The sequence below is a fragment of the Rhinolophus sinicus genome, chromosome 4, assembly GCF_057876585.1.
Source record: "Rhinolophus sinicus isolate RSI-liver-muscle chromosome 4, RSI-T2T, whole genome shotgun sequence".
In the NCBI taxonomy this organism is placed as follows: Eukaryota; Metazoa; Chordata; class Mammalia; order Chiroptera; family Rhinolophidae; genus Rhinolophus; species Rhinolophus sinicus.
In genome coordinates, this window is record NC_142504.1 from 79,678,580 (window position 1) to 79,690,595 (window position 12,016).

The 12,016-nt window shown below is 35.0% G+C and overlaps 1 long non-coding RNA gene across 4 annotated transcripts in view; it reads left to right on the top strand.

Annotated features, from left to right (window-relative positions):
- Positions 1 to 11,445, top strand: part of LOC141573155 (uncharacterized) — a 12,445-nt gene extending 1,000 nt beyond the window's left edge. For 3 of the 4 annotated variants that reach the window (XR_016021157.1, XR_016021154.1, XR_016021155.1), the window contains 2 exons: positions 1,091 to 1,219; positions 4,824 to 11,442. This is a non-coding gene — a long non-coding RNA (uncharacterized LOC141573155). Of the gene's footprint in view, positions 1 to 1,090; positions 1,220 to 4,823 lie in introns of all 4 variants that reach the window. The other variant, XR_016021156.1, reaches the window with a different exon arrangement.
- Positions 11,446 to 12,016: the final 571 nt, after the last annotated feature.

Sequence of the window (12,016 nt, forward strand, 5' to 3'; positions counted from 1 at the left end):
AAAGACCACCCAAAGACATCACAGCTTTGAGGAAGTTACGTATTTTTTTCAATCTAACCTTTAAATGCTTTGACCCTAAAGTGTATACAGTATATTTTTCCCAATATCTTCATTACAATTAAATGAGTTTTCAGTCCATCTACAGTAATTCCTAAAGTGAAATCATAGTTGCTTTCAATTAAATATAACTTTGCAAAGCTGTGAAATAATAAAGCATACAACTTTAGTTGCAGAATCTATATTGGAATATTCAGGATTCTAGATTTTATACATAACTTTTTAAGCATTCAGTTTCACAGAAATCTTTCAGAAAGAAAAAAAATGTATAAACTCCCAAGTTTTTACAATGCTTTCCTTTCATGTGGTAGCCATATGTGTGCAGGATGCTATGGTACCAGATATGTGTACCAGGTCCCAAGTTATGAGTGATACTACCCAAAATATTCATTGCATCTAAACCTGTTTTTATTGGAATGTGAAAAACTGTTAATATGTTACTAAAGTGTAGCCTAATTTGTTAAAGTTGTCTTCTATGTAGGCTGATAGTTTTGTTCTTCCTGGATATACTACTTTGTCTATTTCAGTCTGTGATTGTTCTTTCACTCCCCAGTGTTAATATTTTTCTTGCCTTCCTCTGTAAGAGATGAATGAAACCCCTTAGATCAGAGAATGTAGCTATGTCTCAAGAGTCTCAGATTCCAGTGTGGGATTGTACTGCATAGTATTTCCAGGGGGAGTTAAAGTGCCAACCCCCCAAAAGACAAAAATAACTATTTTTACCTGAATTTTATATATTAACCTACAGAGACAGGGAGAAATATTTTTAAAAGATTTCTTTGAATACTTTAAGTTCAATATCAAATGACTAGGGAGAGAAAAACCACTGATTATGTCTCTAAACATAAACTCCAAAATCCATCCCTGAACTCAAAGCCATCTTAAAATGAGTAAAAAGCAACAACTTTTTAAATACTTGAGTGTCACTGTTGATGATGGAGTAATAACACATAAAGGAAAATTTAGAAGGAATTTTACTAAAGACAGAACACATGTTTTTTTTGTTTTTTTTGTTTTTTTTGTTTTTTTTTAGGACTCTAAGCTGTCTGGAAGTCCAAGACAAACATGTTCATCCCACCTTTTGGAGATAGACAAGACTCCCATTGATCTCAGCATTCCTTACCATTATATTCCACGTGAATTAATCAATTCTTTGAAATTGGTGAGCACTTGGCTTTCATTAAGCACTACTGAGTAGACTCACTATTACTTTCCATGCCTCATAAAGACATGTAAAACACACACTATCCAACATATATGATGAAGGCAACACAGATGCTAAAGAGGGAAAAAATTTTTTCTCATTTGCCAACACAAGAGAACATAATTAGCGACTGTGAATATGTAAACATACCTAATTAGTAAACATTTTTCTTCCTCAATAATGTTTATTTTGGGGATAGTGAACCACTATATGCTCAGTTACTTATTTCCTAACTTTTACATGTATTGTTCCCATTGTTAAATCAAAACTAGAAATTAAACTACAATTTGTCATTTATTCAACAATTTATTGAACACTGTCCTTCATCAAATTGTGCTCTCCTATCCACCAAGTAATCCTTGCAATATTTCATGAATAAATAGAAAAGACATATATAAGGCTTATAAGTTTTAGGTATTATGTACAGATAACCTGAATAATAGTATAAAGTTTAAAATGAGACAGACCCTCCACTATTACTCAATCCGTTCCTTCATTAAGAATTTAAGCACCTATATAATTAAATTTTCCATTTCTTATTAACGCATGATTTACTTCCAGTTTTTTTCTTACACTGACTCCATAGCATTCACTTTTAAGATATTTTGCATTTTAAAGAAAATCTTGCATGGATGAAACAAACAGAATACCAGGAACTGAGGACCTCATTTGAAACAGATTAACTTTTTTTTTCAACTGCTAATTCCAACAATAAAGATATTGCTAAAGGAGGGATTAATGTTAAAGGAATTCTGTGTCTATGAAACCTAGCCTCAAAGGAATTAATTACAAAAAACATTATTAGGTACCAGTTCAAGTAAATCTTCAATTTAAAATGTCAGTTGCAAAACATAAATCTCTTTGATAAATTTTAAGTCATAGTGTCAAAGTTGCAATTTGGACTCTAAACCAACTACAAGGAAAATACTCTAGTCATGATTTTATGTAAATATTCTTAACATACATTTTTTTCTTTTACTTATCTATAGTGTAACAATTTCATGTAACATTTTCAGATTGTTCTAAAGACTCCATATTTTTTTTAAAGTATTGCAAGTTTACTTCAAATCTGAGTGCAGTATCTGCCTGAATAATATGCCATATTACTTCACGGAAGCATTCTTTTAAGGAGGATCATTTAGGAAGACCTTTTAAGGTTATATAAAGGGGCAAAGTTACATCAAAAACCATCTGAGTCGTGTGTGCGCGCGCACGTGCGCTCGTACAAAATATAAACGTGTTTTATATATAAATATATAAAATATATGTTTGTGTTATACAGACACATACATACTAATATATTAACATGAAAGTTAGAGCAATGTATAAGGGGCTTTTAAATTAACATTTGTTGACAGATGCTTATCAATATTTGTACAAAATGTTAGTGAGACTTATGGGAAGGCAGTGTTTTTAGCGCACAGAAACTATTATCTGTTCCCAGTTGCTTTATTTGTCCATCGTGTAATCCTCAATAAATTACTTGATACCCATTCCCCATATCATAACCATTCCCTACCTCTTTTCTTCATCTATGAAATGGGTAGTAATAATTGACTGCAAAAGTGTTTTTAAGAACTTCACACGGAGAAGTCTGTACTAAATACGTAAATAAAGCAAATGTATTTTGCCATTATGAATAATAAATTCTGTTTTTAATGTTTTTTCACTGTCTTATTAACTTGACATTTTTTCTTTCATAAAATTTTAATCATTAAGTCTTTTTTTATAATATATATTCACAAGTACTTTTCTGTTCTGTGATGAACTATATCAAGAAAGGAATGTTTTAAATGCATAGTATGTATCATTTATACTACGTTAATGTAATTCAGTGAAATTTTTAAAATTTACTTACAACATGTATAGAAACATTTAAAGCTTAGTTAGTGTTTGTCACTGTCATCTTTTCTTTCTGAGGCTTTCATAACCACTCTAAAGGTCCTTGTTGAGCCATTGATAAAATAAAAAAAGAGAAAGTCCTTTCTTTACTATAGTTGTAATAAGAAAATACAGACCTTACACTAGAATATTTGCAAGTAACAATAGGTACTTTTGAAGATCTTTTTAAAAGATGAAGCATCATCTCAAGAAAATAGATTGTAACATATTAGAAAAACCAGATGATATGCATTTGAGAATTCTAAAGAATTTAAGGATATAGGTAAGTGATCTACTAATAGAAAATGAACATGTACCATTACCATAAAGGAAAAAAGCAGTTGATAGAAATTGAATCCATCTTTTTAAGTATTGCTGATATTATGTATTTGTAGAACTTATTGGCATGAACTAAAAATAATCACTGTCATCAGAACTGTAAAACTTATAGATAATGAAATAAAGAGGGAATAATCACATTTCCTAAAATGGCAAATTATGTTTCTCCCATTTTGAAAAATTTATAATACAATGTTTTGTGATATGTATCCAGATAATGCCTGTGGATAAATATCTTTAAAGTTTTAGATAATACACACAGGTGAATTAATTTTATATATTTAAAATAGAACGTGTAATTTGTTTTATATCTGAAATTTTTAAAGTTTTTGTAAAAATGAGCACAAATAGATTTATTTGGCATAGTTTAACATAATTATTAAATTACCAGGATATCTGGTTAACACTATAGTTCACAAAAACTGCAATATTTGTCATTAAAGTCTGGAGATAATTAAAAGAAACCCTTTAACAACAGTGGTAACTACAGTTAATAAAATGGATAAAATTCAAATTTCAAAGTTAGAAACTGTAAATAGCAAAGGAAAACCTGAGCACCAGCTACTTAGGAGTTAATTTTTTTAATCATTTAGACACCTCTCTGCTGTGATATACTGGTAGCAGAATAAATAGATGAATAAAATTCCTCTTCATTAAAAGATGATCTATATCATGACTTTGTTGCATCTTATTTTCAGAGTACTCAAACAGTATAATCTCAGTGGATCTCAGATAGTTTTTCAGACTCTTTTTTTTCTTCAGACTTCTATGAAAATACAGCAAAGATTCTTATAAAGCTGGAATTGCAGAAAAGAGGAGATGCTCATATTATAGACATTTATGTTATAGTGAGACATATTGCACACTAGAGGCATGATGTAAAAATAACAGAATTTTCAGGTGTAGATATTTTTTTCATGTGTTTGAAAATTGTTCAGAGTTAAAATAGAATAAACTGTTTGCCATCCTGCAGGTTGTATTATATGGATTAACACTTTTCAAAGGATTAGGATACAGGAAAGTCACTTATCTGTGAAGTTTTACTGAACAGCCCCTGACCTGTCTTTGATGGCTCAGAAGGTACTTCATAAATTTTTGGTACCTTTGTATTAATATTTATGAATCTTCATTACCACTGTAATTAAGACATGCAGAGACATCAAATACTAGAGAATTCTGATGAGACAATGCCATATCAACTAAGCTTAGCAACTGTGTAGAGACATTCTATTCTTGTCTACAGTGCCAAGGTTATGATTTTCTATTTTGAGACCTTAATTCTTTTTTTTAATTGTTTATTTTTATTTTTATTTTATTTTATTTTATTGTTATTATTTTTAAGGAGGGCGCAGCTCACAGTAGCCCATGCGGGGATCAAACCGGCAACCTTGGTGTTATCAGCACCGTGTTCTAACCAACTGAGCTAACCGGCCACCCCAAGACCTTAATTCTTATAAAATTCCCAAATTCAAATGTAAGTAAGTTTCTTTGAATACAAGTTTTTCGAACCTCTATTTTCCCTCTATTTTTATTTATAAGACCATGTGAGGTCCTCCCAGGGATCATCGTCATAACTCCCTACTTGGTAATTTCCAAAGAAATTCATCAGGTTGATCAAATATATAGATGGAGAAGTAAGTGGGTGCTGTTACAACATAGAGAGTGATCATTCTTAGTCTCACCTTTGACACTGTGTAGACAAGCGCCACTGATGTTATTTAACCCTCAACACTGGGACTCTGTTAGGCTGAATAGTTGGGAGTCAATATTCTTTTAAAGGAAAAATTCTACCGGGCAGTTTCTATTAGAGTTTTTATTTTTTTGTATATAGTCCTTTGGAACTTACTCATGGTTTGTCCCCTCTTTAAGATTTTATATAGAGAGAGATATTTAAAATCTTATTTCCTTTGGCCAGTGGGTTTCCAAACCCACATTTGTTTTGTTGTTGTTGTTATTGTTTTTGATTGACATTATCAGGTCTGTGCAAAGCCTAGAAACTTCAGATATTTGCAAAATATATCAGTTTCATTCCACATTTTTCCTATAACATTCGAACTTTACATTGTTTGCATAGTTCTCTCTTAGGTTATCTAGCATTTTCCATTGGGGGTATTCAAATCCCTCCTCCTTATACTCCACGTGGTCATTTTTGTGTTCCTGTTTTGTTGTTTTCATATCCTATCCTTTTCTAAGGAACTGCCTTTTCTTTATTTTTTTCAAGGGCACTGACCCCTCCTACTATCATTCAAAGTGAGGAAGATAAAACCTAAAATGTTTTCCCCAATCTCCCACCTTTTTCTTTATTTTTTATTAAAATTGTTATAACAAAAATGTCACTCTGAAGAAAAGCCTTGGGTTCATCATTCCCAGCTCCCCTTCCCTGGGAAGAGAATACATTGCCTTTTAATCATGTTGGGCTTGCTTTTCCAGGGCAATAAAAAAACAGTCTCAACAGAGGTTGCCAGGTATAACATGTATAAAAAATAGAATTAAAAAACGTTTGATGATGCAGAATCAGTTCCGTAGGGATCCCACCCCCCTATATTTCCCAAGTTTTTATTTTCTCTTTGCCTTCCTTTAGTCTCTCTTCTTAATTTTGTCTTGCATGATTCTTTCTTCCAAGCATGCCCTTAGGATTTGAAAGGGGGCTCCTTCCCTAATTTTCCCATTTTTTTCCTTCTGTCTTACCATTATGCTTATGGACTTATTTTCTATTGATTCTGTACTCTGTCTACAAATGTTCGTTATAGTTGGAAGTCACAATCTACCTTCTCCTCTGATTCATCAACTGCATATGAACCAAGTTCTGTGAGATTACTTCCTTTTTCTTATTGACTAGAGGTATGGACTGGCTTTCAATTCACTGCATAGTTTTCCAAATGGATTTATATTGCTGGTATAGAAGCATGCCTGCATCACCAATCTTATCTTTCTTCTTTAATGATTTTTACCTGCTTTCAAATTGGCCAGTTTCTCCAATCACATTTCTAAATCTCCACCTCATGCATTTGGATGTTAAGCCCTACACTTGCATGGTGTAACACTAGATCATGCCCTGTTGTGTGGATTTCTGCTTTCTGGGTGGGTATTCCCTAGAAACTCTACCTACCTCCCTTCTGGTGAATGTATTAAGTATTTTCCCCTCCATCCTATTTATTACAGGCTGTGTGTCAGCTATTAATGCATACTACCTGCAATCCAACAATGTAAATTCTGGTTGAAGCTCTTACAGGATGTAACCTGTTGGCCTAAGGGGTTCAAATTTTTTGCATCCTTCTCTGTTTATTCTTAAGAAACATTTTTAGTAACCCATTTTGCATGGACTCCATTAAAGTTTTACTTTTCCCTAAAAGCCTTCCTTGATCCTTCCCCCCCTTTTTTTCCTGTTTTCTACCCTCACCTGACTCTCCACCATCAACCTTCATGTGCCTAAAGTACCCAAAGAAATCTTGTGTGTTTGCCTTGGTATGGTGAGCAGCTTCCAAGGTGGCTCCCAATGATCCCACCTGCTGGTATTCATGCTGTTGTGTCATCCCAAGCCCTGAGTGTGAGCTACACCTAGTGAACTGCTTTGAACAAATATAATATGGCAAAACCAATGGGTTGCTACTTCTGAATTTAGATAAGTTCCTCTCTCTGGCTTTTCTTGCTTGTTCACTCTACGAGAAGCAATCCTGCCATATTTTGAGCTGCCTATGCAGAGCCTCTCATAAAAAGGAAATGAAGAAGACCTCTGACCAACAGTCAACAAGAAACTGGGTTCCACAGGCCAACAGCCCATCAGAAACAGAACCCCACCAACAACCATATGAGTGAGCTTGGAAATGACTCCTCCTGTCAAGTCTTCAGATCAGGTGCTTCAGCTCTGGCTGACATTCTCATTGCAATCTTGGGAGAGACCCATAGCCAGAAGACCCAGCTAAGCTGCTCCCAGAATCCTGCCCCACAGAAACTGTGAGATAACAAATACTTGTTACTTATGTCACTTAGTTTGGGGGTAATTTGTTACACATCAATAAATAACTAATATACATGGTATTAGAAATATGGTTTATATGATCAGACTTTTTTCATTAGCCTCAATATGTATTGATAGAGTTTTGGTAAAGTGGTCAGCTCTATTCCTCTGGACCTCGCATAATTCCTGAATCATCATATTTGCTCAGAAAATATTTATTGCATAAATGATCTAATGAGGACGCTCCAATTCTCTAAAATTTCTTTAACCACCACTGCCAATGAGTTGGTGTATCAGCTGAGTTTTGTCTGAGTCTGTTCAAGCTTCTATAACAGAATACCATACACTGGGTGACTCATAAACAATAGAAATTTATTTCTCACAGTTCTGGAGGTTGCAAGTTCAAAAGCAAGTTGCTGGCAGACTCGGTGTCTGGTGAGGGCCTGCTTCCTCGTTCACAGATGGCCATCTTCTTGCTGTGTCTGGACTTGGCAAAAGAGTCCCAGAGACTTCTCTGGGGACCCTTTTATAAGGACACTAATCCCATTCATGAGGGATCCACCATCATGACCTAATAACCGCCCAAAGACCCTACCCTAAATACATTGGGGATTAGAATTTAACATATGAATTTTGTGAGGACACACACATTTATTCTATAGCAAATTTCTTGGTAACAAATTCAGGCAAACTTAAGCAAGAAAGCGATCTGTTGAAAGGGTAACAAGTAGCTCACAGAATTGAAGAAGGCTGAAGAAGGGTGTTCAGAGGAAGCACAAGGACCAAGAGAGGCTAAAATCTGTCAAAGCTCAGTCAAGGGCCTGCCTCAGTGACATTGGTTAGGACATCATGCAGGATACTTGGGCACTGCTAGACTTTGGATTCTACTGCTGCCACTGTGCATGATCTCTAGCCATTCTGGCCTTTTACAGCCTTCCCTCAAGACCTCAGGTTCAGATTGGAGTTGGCTGAGCTGAGGTCACATGACTGTACCCCCTGCCAGCGTACAGAGGCAAGGATTGTCTGCCCACATTTTGGTAGATGGAGCTGAGTTCCTACCTCCCTCCGAAATCACCCAAGTGTTACTTCCCCAAAGAGGAAAGGAATCAAATGGTGGGGAACCAAAAATGACCAAATGGTCATGCCATCAAACAGTAAATTCTTTCTAAATTCAGTAGGAAACCTACCGATTAGAGGAGCAGCTCTTTCCTTAGAAGCTTTAGTATTCTTTTTAAGGTAATTTTGTTTCTCTTTTTAAACTTTCTTACCAAATGGATTTCTTTGTTTAGCACAATCTCTTTAAAATAAGTCCATGTATAAACATTAACCACTATTTCTTTCTTGCTACCCACTGACCATCTCTTATGGTCTATTTTCTAGTCAGGTATACAAAGAAGGATGTTTATATGTTTTCTCAGGTATGAAAAGGCCTAGATTAAGATATTTAGTCTAAAGAAATAAATTTACCAAGCACCCAGTTCTGACCATGGTACCCACTATAAAGTCAATGAATGGAATGGCATTTTCCTTTCCACCACGCATGTTTTCCAAGAGTAATTTGAGCTTTTCCTCCTGTAAAGTTTCATAATGGTACCTTTACACTGGTGGAACTAATTATTATAAATATTAATCTTCTCTGCTCTTATATTTTTTAATCATTTTTTTCCAGCCCTAACAAAAACTCACCCATTAATCCTAATCCTTATAATCTGGATTTTTTTCTTTATATTATCACTTGCAGTTTTGCTTCTTCCTTGTTTCCAAATTTCTCCAACCTTACGGTGAAGATGGAATGTACTACTAATGACCCCCTTTGCTTGTTTTTCTGGATTTTTTTGGAGTTCCTTTGTCTACTCCCATATTTGCTTGTATTCAAATGCCTTTATCTTTAGAGTTGCTGGCTTTCTCTCTTTGTCTTTCCTCCTTTTCACATTCTCTTTCTTTTGGCCTTCTTCATTCTTTCTGCCCAATTACTTTAGAAGTTCTTTCTCTGAGTCTCCTCATATTGAATTACTTATCTGCGCCTCTATCATAATTGAAGAACTCTCTAAGACCATTTCTCTCCTTTCTCTTTTTCTGCCTATTTTGCTTCATATCATAACTGAAAATTTTTAACCATGCATCATCAATTCAATATACATTTATTACATATTTATTATCTGGCTGAAATTGCATGAGGTGTTAAGAAGACCAAAAAGAAGAAACTGGAATTCTACCTTCAGGAGCTCAAGATCCAGCAAAGAAGGAAAACTTCTTTAAAAAAAAAACCCAAAAAAGTATGATCCTAAGAGGATAATCAAAATGCTTGAGAGCACAACAAATGGAGGTACTGATTCTGCTTGAGAAAGTTGAAGCAGGCTTCACAGAAGAGTTGACATTCAACCTGGGTCTTGATGGATACATACATAGGGGACAGAAATGGGGAAAGCTATTTCGGGCACACTGCTGAGTAAAGTCATGGGTGTCTACCATCACAAATGGTTTTATGGATTATTCATGAGGGGATGAGGGGGATCTGAAATCCAGCCCATGCTCTGCTTGTTACTATCAGTGTCCTGGCAAGGGTTATGTCAGCCCAGAGAAAGGAACACAATATCACTAGTGGGACAAAAGTGCGGGATTTGTAAGAAGCAGATACAATGCAGCCTATCAACTTGGTCCTTTTGCTCCTCTTCTCTATACTTAAAATCCCTATTCATGAGCCTTTCCAAATTTAAATTCTTCCCAGATCAGTAATATACGTAGTAGACTTGTGGCCAGCCTCAGAATCAGCAGTGTTTCCAGGCAGATGGGTTATTTCATTCTTTTCTTTCTCACATTTATATTTTTCAGTACACATAATGGTAAAATATCTCCTAAGCCATACAAATGTCTCATCTCTAGCTACTGTTTCCAAATAAATGTTTATTGCCTTTGACTTAATTAAAGCTATTAGCATAAAGTTCAGTCACAAGGTCTGTCTCTTTTTCTTCTTTACCTACTTTGCTATATTGTCCTTCAAAAAGAAGCTTTTGGAAGAGTGGCTCACTTCTAAAACACACACACACACACACACAAACACACACACACACAAACATACCCAGACTTTCTGGAATTTCAATAACGCATCTATCATATTAGACCTGAGAGTGATTCTAAGAGGCGTGAGAACTAACCTTATGCTCTTATTTACTAATACAGAAACAAAATCTCAGATGCTAAGAGATTTGCTCCAAGTTATGAAGTTAATTAACAGAAGAATCATCTCCAATTATTTTTAAAAATATATATAATATATCATGATACACACACACACACACACACACACACACACACACACACACACGGTGCCAAAAAAATGTATACACATTTTAAGAAAGGAAGAAACTATTAAATTGTAATACTCAATATATACTGATAACAAAAGATGAATGCAAGTCACATTTGACTTCTGCAATTACAAGAGATGCTCAAAGTGGTTACCATCAGGTCCAGACACTTCTGATTACGGCGAACTACTGCTTGAGCATCGACAACACATCATAAAATGGGTATACAGATTTTTGGCACCCCCAATGTACAATGTCTGATATTTAAATTCGCGAACTTGCTGCTACAATGTTGCTAACCTTTTTTGATATCAGATGGATTATTCATTATGAATTTGTACCAAGTGGACAAACAGTTAACCAAGTTTACTATTTGGAAGTGCTGAAAAGGCTGCATGAAAAAGTTAGATGACCTGAACTTTTCACCAAGAATTCATGGCTGTTGCATCACAACAGTGCACCAGCTCACATGGCACTGTCTGTGAAGGAGTTTTTAGCCAGTAAACAAATAATTGTATTGAAATACACTCCCTACTCACCTGGTCTCCAATTACTTCTTTCTTTACCTGAAAATAAAGGTACACATGACTTGCATTCATCTTTCGTTATTGGTATATATTGAGTATTACAATATTAATACAGTTTTTTCCTTTCTTAAAACGTGTATACATTTTTTTGGCACCGTGTGTGTGTGTGTGTGTGTGTGTATGTAAAACATAGTTCCAATAAGGGTCACTGTTGATGTTTCAATATTGTTGATGAAATCATTTGGTATTCCTCATATCAGAAACTTGATACGGGATACATTTTTCCTTTGCTAATATTTTTATTTTTAACTTTGGAACTTCTGCAGACCTACGGAATTAATATATATTCTAACAAATTGTCCTTTCTTGCCTTTCCCTTTTCAAATATTACCCTATTACCAGTTCTTCTCACAACTATGACTTTGATCCTCTTTTTGTGATGGCTTATGATTTGTTCCCTGATTGCTCTGTCAATGCCATGTTCAGAATTTTCTCAGACCCCTCCAGAATGATCCTGCCCTTCTGCTTGGGCTGAGCTCCCCATGTTCCATCCTTCATCCACTTGCTGGCATCGTGATCACCTTCTCACTGTCCTGCTGACCCCCTTAGGGGAAGAGGGAAGGGGTCTCCTATAATACAGAACTCCACTCCCACCCTCCATTAACTTTAGCCCTGCTATTCATTCCTAAACAGGATTTGTATTCATCTTTATAGAGAGGTCCACACAAAGTTTTAGTTTTTA